Source organism: Apodemus sylvaticus, chromosome 21, assembly GCF_947179515.1.
Source record: "Apodemus sylvaticus chromosome 21, mApoSyl1.1, whole genome shotgun sequence".
Classification (NCBI taxonomy): domain Eukaryota; kingdom Metazoa; phylum Chordata; class Mammalia; order Rodentia; family Muridae; genus Apodemus; species Apodemus sylvaticus.
This window is the reverse complement of record NC_067492.1, coordinates 2712325-2724617: the sequence shown is the minus strand read 5'-3', so window position 1 is coordinate 2724617 and position 12293 is coordinate 2712325.

Below are 12293 nucleotides of genomic sequence, written 5' to 3'. Positions count from 1 at the left end.
TTACTTCGTGGAATAAATGAATTTTGCATTTGAAATATTTACATTTATTTATTTATTTATTTATTTATTTATTTAATATTTATTGAGTCAGGGTTTTCCTATTTTCTCACACAGTTCAGATTCTCCATAGTTCTGCCTCAGCTTCTCAGTGCTGTGGTTACAGGCTGAGAGAGGATCAAAGAGAGGGTGGGACCAAGAATTTTCTTCCCTGTCTTGAATGCTGTCTTCTTCAGAGTCAGAGTGAGCTAGAAGGTCCCAAGGTGGACATTTGGTACATCTGGACTCATCACAGTCTCTTCCAGTCTCAGCGGGGCGTAGAGAGCATGGCTCCTGAATGGGGTCTACATTAAGGCTTCACTCACAGAGTAAGGTGGGGGAGGGGCTGGGGTCACAGCTTGGACTAGATGTTTGCCACAAATTTACTAGAAGATCTCTCTGGTGACAGCAGAAGTTCCTTTGCTGACACAGGACTCACAGCTCATGTCTCAGTTATGGAGGTGTGGTTACAGCCTGTTTGGCATGTGATAGGCTTCCTGTCATGCAGTGGACTTGTGATGGTCTTCCAAACTCTGAGTTCTGGAGAGAGCTCGGCAGGGAAAGCATCTGCTGTGCCAACATGTGGAACTGAGTCCAGACCTACAGCACCTGTGTAAAAATAATGGAAGATCATTTGCTAACTTGACCCTGGGTGGGCTGGAGGCAGGTAGGCCCTTCAGACTCACTGGCAGTTGTCTTGTCCACTCGGTGGTCTAATCCAGTTGATCATCTACCTGTCTCAAAAATAAGGTGGAGGGGCTGGAGACACAGTTCAAAGGCTAAGAGCATTTGTTGATTTTGCAGAGGACCTGGGTTTGGTTCTTAACACCTACATGGTGACTCACAACCATCCATATCGCCAGTTCCAAAGCCCTCTCTGACCTCTGCTGGCACCAGGCACCCATGTGGTTCACAAATGTCTAAGCAGGGAAAACATAAAAAACTTAAAAAAATGGAGATAATAGAGGTGACGCTTGACATTGTCACACTCGTGTGTGTGTGTGTGTGTGTGTGCGTGTGCGTGCACATGCATACCCACACTCATCTACACGTGTGCCTACACACCTGAAAGCACCCATGTGACATAAACATGTGTCCACTACACACACAAGCAAACCTTCCGTTCTTGGGAAGTAGGAACTGTGACTGATTCGCCTCCATATTCCCATCTCGTCAGACAGGTTTATACTACACAAACATTTGTTCTTCAGCAAAATCGCTGTTGATCATGTCGAGAGTTGCCGAACCTCTCTGAGCTTCAGCTTTCTGTTTGTGATATGAGGAAGCCCAACCGGGTTCCTCAAGATCCTCTCAGCTCATGCTCCAAATATTTTAGGATTCCATTTCCTGTGGTGTCTCTATATACGCTAGGGGCTGATTCCCTGGAGGTTGCCAAAGTCTTCCCAACCCTGTGTTTGCACAGAATAGATTTATAATTGGAAACCTAAACAGAGATGCAAAAACAATACATATGAGAAGAGCTCTGAATAAGATAAGCTGTATGTGGTGACTTGGTAATCGTTGGCAAGCACTAGGTATTCAAGGAGAAGCAGGAGCAGGGCTGTGGTACCCACTTGGGCCATGTCCTACTGGGACTCTTCCATCTTTCAGGATGCTCTGGGAAGGTCAGCACTGTAAGCTGTGTGACCTTAGCTAATGGCTGCTAGGTGAAGGTGGATTCTGTGGCTAGGCTCCTCCTTCCACAGGGAATGAATGAAATGGAGTCCAGAGCTATTGTGCTATATTGGGACAACTGGAAAGAGATGCTCTAGGGAGAGCCAAGAACAGCGCTGAGTGTCGGGGAAGATGTGATCAATGTTGGCTGCAAGCTAGAGCTCTGTGTCTGTCAAGAAGGAACCTAAAAGTAGTGAAGTGTAACAATCAGGAAAATGGGCTGTGTTTGAGAGCAAACCCCTTATGTGCTCTTCAAGGCCTGTCTGTTTGTGTGTGTGTGTGTGTGTGTGTGTGTGCCTGTGAGTGTATGTATGTATGTATGTATGTATGTATGTATGTATGTTTGTGTGTGTGCCTTTGTATGTATCTGTGTCTGTGTATGTCTGTGTGTGTGCCTATGAGTGTATATGTGTGTTTGTATGTACGTGTGTGCCTATGTATGTGTTTATTGTGTATCTCTATATGCTTGTGTGTGTACATGTTTGTATATGTGTGTGTCTGTGAGTATGTTGGTGTGTGTCTGTGTATGTATGTTGGTGTGTGTCTGTGCACATGTATGTTTGTATGTGTCTGTATATGTACATGTGTATGCATGTCTGTGTGTCTGTGCTATGGCCAATCCTGGAAAGGGAATAAGAAGTTCTCTTTATAACATGTAAGAGCTCCCAGCGTGTTGGTCAAGGGAGTGAGCAAAAGGCTGCAGAGGAGTCCATGTTCTCATCACCAATAGATCAGCAGTGTATGCTTACCTCCTTCCCACAAAGAGCACACTGAAGTAAACCCCACAGAAGGCATTTGGGTTGGGCTGCTGTTGACCTCTGGTCTCTAGGCCCAAACAATCATGTAATCATTCACTTTCACCATGGCCCAGGAGGGCGACAGTGGGGACTTCTGACCGGAGACAGAGACCAGAGATACCTCAGTCAGCACGTATCTTATCCTTGTGACTCCAGCCCTTCATTGTCAAGAAGAGCAAGGTTCAACTTCCCCAAACCTTTAAGAATTTTGTCTCCAAAGAACAAGTATAAGTTTGTTCTTTGGGCTTTGTGGAATGTGACCTCAGTGCTGACAGTCTCTGATAGTGTGAACAGTCCAGTCAGGGCCCAGCTGTCAGCATATGAAACCACTTCAGAGGGCTGAGCAGAGCCGCAGTCCCTGCTCCCAGGCTTTAGTGTTTTTGTGGGATATATTTCTGGTGGAGGCTCATTTGTTTCCATGTGTACTTGCATACGTAGCTGTGGGAATGTGTACCTGTAGGCACACATAACTGTGTTTGCATGTGTACTTGCATGTATGCCTGCCTGAATGCATATCTGTATTCTGTACATACGCATATATCTGTATGTATGAGTTTTTAGTAATGCACATTTTAGTACATGTGTACTTTCATGTATGCATGCCTATGCACATGTGTACCTGTATATATATGTTCCTTGCCTGCCTGCATATGTGGATGCTTGTATACTCTGGTTCTTGGGCCCTGAGTACAGGAAGGAACACGATAACTGTTGTTATCTCATTCCCATCAGTCCCTCCTACCCAGTGCTGTCTAGGATTCACCAAAATCAGCCCAAGAAGGAAGAATGGAAGCCAAGAAGCCAGTTTCCTTCCCAGGACCCAGCTATAGGTTTGTGGAAGGCCTAAAACCAGCTCCAGTCTCATCTGTGGTCCTGTTGCCAGGAAGAAGGAACCTCAGAAACGAGAACCCAATAGCAAACCAGGAAGAGACTTTCTCTGGCTCTCTGAACATCTCCTGCTCTGCCTGGGGCAGAGTGCCTTAATCCCTCACAACATCAAGGAAGTATGCTCACTGGCCCTGGGGCTTGCCTTGGGCTCAGTTCTTCTCCGGAGACTGTTGGAAGCACCCAATACTGAAGGTGTATTCTCTCCAGTTTATGCCAGCTGTGCAAGTTCTCTACACTTTTGAAAATATTTGTGTTCAAGGCCAGGTCAGAGAAGACAGAAATTATGAAGACCACAGACCAAGTCTTGGGTCCTAGCAACTTAAAATCAGCACGCCAATGTGCTGCATACATGATGCTAGGGGTCTAACTGTCATTTGTGCACTCCACCAACTGAACCACATCTCCCTCCTTAACAACAGTGCTGTGATCAATACTTCATTTAATTATTGGGTATTCTTCTCTAGTGGAGACGGGCCCTGCCCTTGTGTTGTTCAGCAAGGAGAAGGTCATGACCTTGTGGAGGGCAGAAATGAAAGGGTGGATGAATTGCCGTGGCTTGAAAATGTGCTCAGCCATCCCTCTTCCTCACGCTGAGCCTCTAGCCTCCAGGTGTTGGGATTATAAGGCAAGGCTTTGGAAGTGATTAAGTCATGAGTGTGGAGCCCTTTGGAAGTGATTAAGTCATGAGTGTGGAAGCCCTTACCAAATGATCAGTACCGGTATGGAAAAGCACCCATAGAGATCTCAGAGTGCTCCTTGTTCTGTGTGACATCACAATGAGAAGATGCCATCTGCACACTGGGAAGAAGGCCTTTGCCAAACTCTGAGCTTCCTGGGCTTATGACCTGCAGAACTGTGAGAGTAAATATGTTGTCCGTAAGTTGCCTACTCTATGGTATTTTGTTGTAGCAGCCTGGATGGAATAACACTAGCTATGCTGACACAGTGGAAAGGAACTTTCTATCTCCATTCTGAGGAGGTAACCGTGAAAATTTCAGGGAAAGGGAAGGAGAGCTTACACAAGACCCGAGGCTATAAGAAAGGCCAAAGCAGTTCCTGGGAGCTCTAGGAAGTCAGTAGTGTTTGGAAGCAGAGGAGTGGAGACAAAAGGTCAGGTCAGAGGTCAAGGTGTGTGTGAATCTCTGGTCTGAAGTCATATAGGAAGTACAAAGTGAACCGCCCCTCAGTCATGAGACAACAGCTCTTCCTGTTCGGGATGGAGGAAGCTTGAGGTGGAAGAGGAGCCCTGAGGGGAAGAAGTGGGGACGATGGTAGTGGAAGGCAAATAGGTAGCAGCTTGAGCTTGTAGCGGGAATGGAGGGGCCACCTCTATGTAAACGCCAGGGGCTGCTCAGCCATAAGAGCATCTCCTGCTGGGACCTAACTGAGGACTGCCTGAGAGACCAAGGATTGCTGGTGCAGACAATGCCAGCCAATCAGGAACTGCTGTTTTGAAGCAATGCGGGACCAATGGGGTGCAGGTGGAGCTTGCAGTGTTCAGATGAGCTTGCTGCAGTGTTTCTCACCTGCGCTCAGAGTCTGTGTCCTTGACTCCACACCACTTCACTTCCAACCCCCAAGGGCAGGAGGGTCAGGCGGTGAGCAGTCCAGTGCACAGGCCACAATGGCTAAGTGTGGCGGATGTGGTCAGGGTCTGCAAAGGCCTCCAGCTGTTTCTGTGCCGCCCACTGTATGCTGGACAGGATGCCAGTGAGGCCCAGTGATAGCATTGCTGGTTAACAGCAGTTGTGGGTGAGAGTCGGGTCACTTCAAGCCATAGACTAAGCAAGAGGCTGGTGTGAATGAATGCATTTCTAACCGCCTGAGTCATGTGCCCCAAGGGGCTTGTGTGGCTTCCTGGGAGGCTCTCTGCTTTGGAGCTCCAGGCTTCCCACTCCTCCAGCAACTGTCTAGGTCAATGAGACAGGTCTGTGGATCAAAATCTCCGAAACCATTAGCTCTGCCTCATTTATCCATGGCTAATGCACACACACAATGTCCAATAGAAATAATGAGTACACACGGCTTGAGTGACAGCCATGATCAGCAAAGGATGAGGTGGTGGTGCTAGCTGGAGACCCACTCAACACAGGCCAGTCTCCGGAGCAGGTTCCTGAAGCCAGACCCCAACAGGTCTGGCAGAAAGCACAAACTCAGCTTCATAGATGTTTTTTTCACTTTCAATTCCCATGACTGACTTAAAGACTGACTCTAAAGAACCGTGATCATGTTGAACGCCTGGGGAAAGAATGAGGTAAGCAGAGTCCTTTTTTTTTTAAGCCGTCAATGTCAACATTTTATTCCTTTAGCAGGGTCTGGCTTAATATGTAATTAGGACATTGGTTAACTACTAATGAATGATGTATAAATTCTTAGAGAGAGCATCATTTGAAAGAAATTTAAATGAAAAGAAAAAACACAGAAGACGGAAACCAATGAAGGAGCTAACTGGAATCTTCTTCAGGATCCTCCATTTCAGTAATGGAGGACCCTTCTAGTTTGAGGCAGAACCTGTGGGCCATTATCCCCTTGGTCCAGCCCTTTATCATGTTCTATGGGCTCTTCCTAACCTCTCCCATCCTTTTTGTAAACCAAGAAGATCATGGTACCCAGACCTCAGGGTCTAAAATGCCTTGAAAGGCACACTGAGTAAGGGCCAAGTGTCTATCCTTAGGGCAGCCTGATGCTTATCCCTGGGCAGTAGAAGACTGGGCTCTTCCAGCTCCACAAAGTGTAAACTCCCAAACTCTGAACTTCCAAAAGATCTAGATCCATGTTCTCCTAGTGTTGGAGCCTGAGAACCCACTGAAATATGGTTGAAGTGGAAACTTAAGTGTTCTTTGGAAAGTTCGTTGGATGGCATTTGCTGTGGTAAACACAAATGTTTCACCAAAGCAGACACAGGTGAAAGGTTAAGGCAGACTCATGAAGGAACGTTTAGCTGAAGCAGACACAAGAAAAAGGATGTTCTGTTAAAGCAAGCATGTAAGAGGACACATGATGAAGGATTGTTTGCTAGCAATGCACAAGTATTGGTCCATCTTACATTGCATAGTTGAGCTCCATCTGTTGGGACTCCATAGAGAGAAATGCACCAAAAAACTTCTGGTGGTGTGCTGCAGTTTCTTGCCATATCTGTGGACTCGGGCTGGTTAACAGAGTGATGTCAGTTGAGACAGACACATGTGTTAAGACAAGACCTGTGGAGGACAACGGACGTTTGGATGGAGTATAAAAAGGATTCGATGGACAGTGATGCGGGCTGAGCTTGGCTTGCTTACATAACTAAACACTTGTTGATCTCAAACCTTTGCTGATGTTTGCTTCACCAAGAGGGACATAGCCAAGAATTTTTCCTCATATTCCTCTTGGCCCTGGTCCCTCCTGCTGACTCAAGCCGAGGCTGAGGCCTGGCTGTTCCTGCTAGGTCATGCCACTGCTGCTGATTCGTGTTTGCTATTCTGACTCTACCAAACTAGACTTCTGGTGTGTCCGAGAGGTGTTTGTAAGTGGATCCAGCTGCCACCGCTGACCTGTGAACTGAGCTGATGATTTCCTGACAATGCAGGTAGGATTTGCTCCAAAGAACCATTTCTAAACAGGTCCACTTCCCCATATCCTTTCTTTTCTACTGCCTTTGGTAGGTGGTGGGCTAGAAGGGAGGTTAATGCGTTTAAGAACTATCATTAAAAATAACCTTTGGGAAAAAAATTAAAGTTACAGATGGTGGAAACTTTAAGGGATAGAACTTCCTGGGAGGTGACTGGGAAACTGGGATTGTTATCTTCAGAAGGGATTAACATAGGTCTTAAAGGATTCTAGTTAGTCCTTGACAAAGAATTGTCCAAAAGAAGAACAAGATCAGCCCCTTCTTGCTGTTTCTATGCCTGTCTGTCTGTCTATCTGACTTACATTTGATCATTCCCTTTGAAATGCATGTCTGCCATGATGTGACATATCCATGAAATGGGGGGAGGGGGCAGCTGATTTTGGTCTTTCAGTTTACAAAAATGTGAGCTAGATACATTTCTTTGTTACTAAGTACCCAGCCTCTGGTATTTTGTTACAACGGTGGAAAAAAAAAAAGAATTATAAAGCTGGTAAGATCCAATGGGAAAAATATCAGGTAGCAACTTATGTGTATTTGTGTGTGTGTGTGTGTGTGTGTGTGTGTGAATTTGTTTGTCTGGAAGAAGCCACCTAGAAGTCAGGCCTAGAGGGTGGTAACAGACCTGGGGGTTCAATGGCTCTGTGGATTCTGGGTTCATTGAGCTCTGTGGCAAGATTTGAAGAGGCAGGAGGAGCAATTATTGAGCCATTGGGATTCCCCTCCTCAGCCAGGATGTGCCCAGGCCAAACTACTCTAGAACTGCTACTCTTTTCAGTTCACAAATGGACATTTGCTTGATGAACCCACCTTTATCAGAAAGCTCAAAGCAGTCCTGGCTTACTTACATACGACAGACAAGATGGGCATTCTTTTTTTTTAAGTCTTTATTTTTATTATTTTTAATTACATGTATGGACATGTGCACATAAAACCGTGTCTGTGGGGGCCAGAGGCATCATATCTCCTGAAGCTGAAGGGAAGTAAATCACCCGACCTGGGTCCTGGTAACTGAGCCTGGGTCCTTTGTAAGAGCAGGAAGTACTCTTCCACTGAGTTATGTCTATCCATAGGGGAGACAGTCTTTCAGTGACTGGTAACGACCCCTTAGGAATGTGTGCACTGAGTCTGTGAAGAGGAAGACTGCTCAGTGTCTCAAAAACCTGTTCAAACATTGGGGTTCCCTTATCTCTTTCTCCTTTCTCTCCTTGAAATTATGACAGTTGATCTGGTGGTTCTCAACCCAGGCTGAATGTTAAAATCATCTGGGAGGGCTTGAGAAGATACATTGGGTAGAGTAGTTGCCTTTCAAGACTTGAGTTTGAACTCCAGCATTCATTTAAAAGGCCAGGCATTGGTGTACACTTTGCAGTTCCAAGTGCTGGGAAGGTGGTGACTGGGACTTGCTGGCCAGTCAACCTGGTCTACTCCATTAGTCTCAGATCTCAGTGAGAGACCCTATCTTAAAAAAACCAAGGTGGGGGAATGTAGGTCAGGCGGCGGCGGCAGCAGCGGCAGCAGTGGCTGCTCCAGCTGAAGGGCCATCAGCAGTGGAACCAAGGCGTCACAGGGACCAGTTAGGCCCTGCGCCCACGACCACTGACCTTCGCTGACCAGCCGGACAGCAAGCAGCTGCAGTTGTGCGGCGCCTTTCCTGCACGGAGGCCACTTCAGAACTCGGCCTCCCACCAGTCAGGAGAGGAGGATCCATCTTGGTTCCGTACTCCAGGAATCGGACAGACTGAGGTACACAAACATAATCCGAGGCCAACACCGCGGTGGTCTGAGCCCGACGGGCGTTGGCCTGCACCCAGGCCCTGGGCGGGTCGGGGGGCCATCGGGGTGCCAACCCAACCAGGAGGTTTTTTGCCCAGGCCTGCGAGCGCGCCGCCGCCATTTTGCCTGCAGGACGACAGAGAGCTCAGGCGGGCAGACCTGTAACAGGCATAGCCTAAGGCTAACAAAGCGGGGGTCCAGGCCCCAAAAGGCACAGGACTGACCCCAAGAACTGGGCGGCTTGGTGGGCCATCTGTGAGTCAACCCGCCCAGGTGATTGTTAGCAAAGCAGACTCTCCCGGCGCTTTCAGGGAGCGCGGGCGCACACGCCCGCCATCCTAGTCACCTGGCAAACCCAATTAACAGTCAAAGGCGTAGGGGAACTTTGCTCGGACCTTGGCCTCCCAGGCTTTTGCCTGGACTCAGGGACTGGGCGGCCAGGCTAACCTTGTGTGCGACAGCCCGGTTGGCAGATCGGCTGCCCAGCGGAGTGAGCGGAACACAGGGGAGGTCACAGTAGCATACACCGTCGGCACTCCCTGGGAGTGCACACGGGCTCCATCTGCTCCACAGACACAATCTGGGGCAAGGCCTCAGGCAGAAGCCCTTAGCTCTACTCTCTCCGCTTCCGGATCCAGATCAGTCTGGGCGGCAGCATTACATCTCCAAGTCCTGCAAGTGGCTAGCTGGGCTTCCGGGCGGCCAGCTGGGAGAAGTCAGTGTGCTCCAGTGAATCCAGCAGGCCCCAGCGGGAGCCTTCGGGTGCCTGCTTTGGGATCTGAACAGCCTGGGCAGCAGCACACTGTCTACAAGCAGTGCAGGAGGTAAGCTGTGCACCAGAGGCCAACTGGGAAGGGGCAGCTTGCACTGGTGAGTCCAGCACTGACAAGATAAACTAACACCAGTGAGATCTAGATGGCAAAAGGCAAACGCAGGAACGTCACTAACAGAAATCAAGGCAATATGGCAACATCTGAACCCAATTCTCCTCTACCAACATGTCCTGGATACCCCATCACACCAGTAAAACAAGATTTGGATTTAAAATCACTGGTCATGATGCTGGTACAGGAACACATGAAGGTCATACATAAAGAAATTCAGGAGAAAATGGATCAAAAGTTAGAAGCCCTTGCAAGGGAAACACAAAAATCATTGAAAGAAATCCAGGAGAATACAAAAGCCAACAAGGAGGAAATGCAAAAAACACTTAAAGAAATACAGGAGAACTTTGCTCAACAGGCTGAGGTCATGAAAGACGAAACACAAAAATCTCTTAAAGAAATACAGGAGAACTTTGGTCAACAGGCTGAGCTCATGAAAGAGAAAACACAAAAATCTCTTAAAGAATTACAGGAAAACACTAACATGCAAGTGAAGGAGCTAAGCAAAACCATCCAGGATCTAAAATCAGAAGTAGAAACAACTAAGAAAACTCAAAGGGAGACAACTTTGGAGATAGAAAGCCTTGGGAAGAAATCAGGGGACAGAGATACAAATATCAACAACAGAATACAAGAGATAGAAGAAAGAATCTCAGATGCTGAAGATTCCATAGAAACCATGGACTCAACAGTTAAAGAAAATGCAAAATGCAAAAAGCTTGTAACCCAAAATATCCAGGAAATCCAGGACACAATGAGAAGACCAAACCTAAGGATTATAGGCATAGATGAGAGTGAAGATTTACAACTTAAAGGGCCAGCAAATATCTTCAATAAAATTATGGAAGAAAACTTCCCTAACCTAAAGAGAGAGATGCCCATGAATATACAAGAAGCCTACAGAACTCCAAACAGACTGGACCAGAACAGAAATACTTCCCGTCACATAATAATCAAAACACCAAATGTTCTAAACAAAGAAAGAATACTAAAGGCAGTAAGAGAAAAAGGCCAAGTAACATATAAAGGAAGACCTATCAGAATCACAGCAGACTTTTCACCTGAGACTATGAAGGCTAGAAGGTCCTGGGCAGATCTCATGCAGACTCTAAGAGAACACAAATGCCAACCAAAACTACTATATCCAGCAAAACTCTCAATCACCATAGATGGAGAAACTAAGATATTTCATGACAAAACCAAGTTTACCCAATATCTATCCACAAACCCGGCCCTAAAAAGGATAATAGGAGGACAACACCAATACAAGGAGGGAAACTTCACCCTGGAAAAAGCAAGATAGTAACCTTTCATCAAACCCAAAAGAAGTTAAGCATTCAAATTTAAAAAATAACGTCAAAAATGATAGGAAGTAACAATCACTATTCCTTAATATCTCTTAACATCAATGGACTTAATGCCCCAATAAAAAGACACAGACTAACTGAATGGATACGTAAACAGGACCCTACATTTTGCTGCTTACAGGAAACACACCTCAGGGTCAAAGACAAACACTACCTTAGAGTAAAAGGCTGGAAGACAATTTTACAAGCAAATGGTCTCAGGAAACAAGCTGGAGTAGCCATTTTAATATCAGATAAAATTGACTTTCAACCCAAAGTCATCAAAAGAGACCCTGAGGGACACTTCTTGCTGGTCAAAGGAAAAATACAAAAAGAAGAACTGACAATCCTGAACATCTATGCCCCAAATGTAAGGGCACCCTCTTTTGTAAAAGAAACTTTATTAAAACTAAAAGCACACATTGCACCTAACACAATAATTGTGGGTGACTTCAACACTGCACTTTCCTCAATGGACCGATCAGGAAAACAGAAACTAAACAGGGACACAATGAAACTAATTGAAGCTTTGGACCAATTAGATTTAACAGATATATATAGAACATTCTATCCTAAAACAAAAGAATATACCTTTTTCTCAGCACCTCATGGTACCTTCTCCAAAATCGACCATATAATTGGTCACAAGACAGACCTCAACAAATATAAGAAGATCGAACTAATCCCATGCCTCCTATCTGATCACTATGGAGTAAAAGTGGTCTTCAATAGCAACAGAAACAACAGAAAGCCCACATACACGTGGAAACTGAACAATACTCTACTCAATGATACCTTGGTCAAGGAAGAAATAAAGAAAGAAATTAAAGACTTTTTAGAACACAATGAAAATGAAAACACAACATACCCAAATCTATGGGACACAATGAAAGCAGTGCTAAGAGGAAAACTCATAGCCCTGAGTGCCTCCAAAAAGAAAATGGAGAGAGCATACATTACCAGCTTAATGACACACCTGAAAGCCCTGGAACAAAAAGAAGCTATTTCGCCCAGGAGGAGTAGAAGGCAGGAAATCATCAAACTCAGGGCCGAAATCAATCAAGTAGAAACAAAGAGAACCATACAAAAAATCAACAATACCAGGAGCTGGTTCTTTGAGAAAATCAACAAGATAGATAAACCCTTAGCCAGAATGACCAAAGGGCACAGAGAAAGTATCCAAATTAACAAACTTAGAAATGAAAAGGGAGATATAACAACGGAAACTGAGGAAATCCAAAAAATCATCAGATCCTACTACAAGAGCCTATACTCAACACAACTG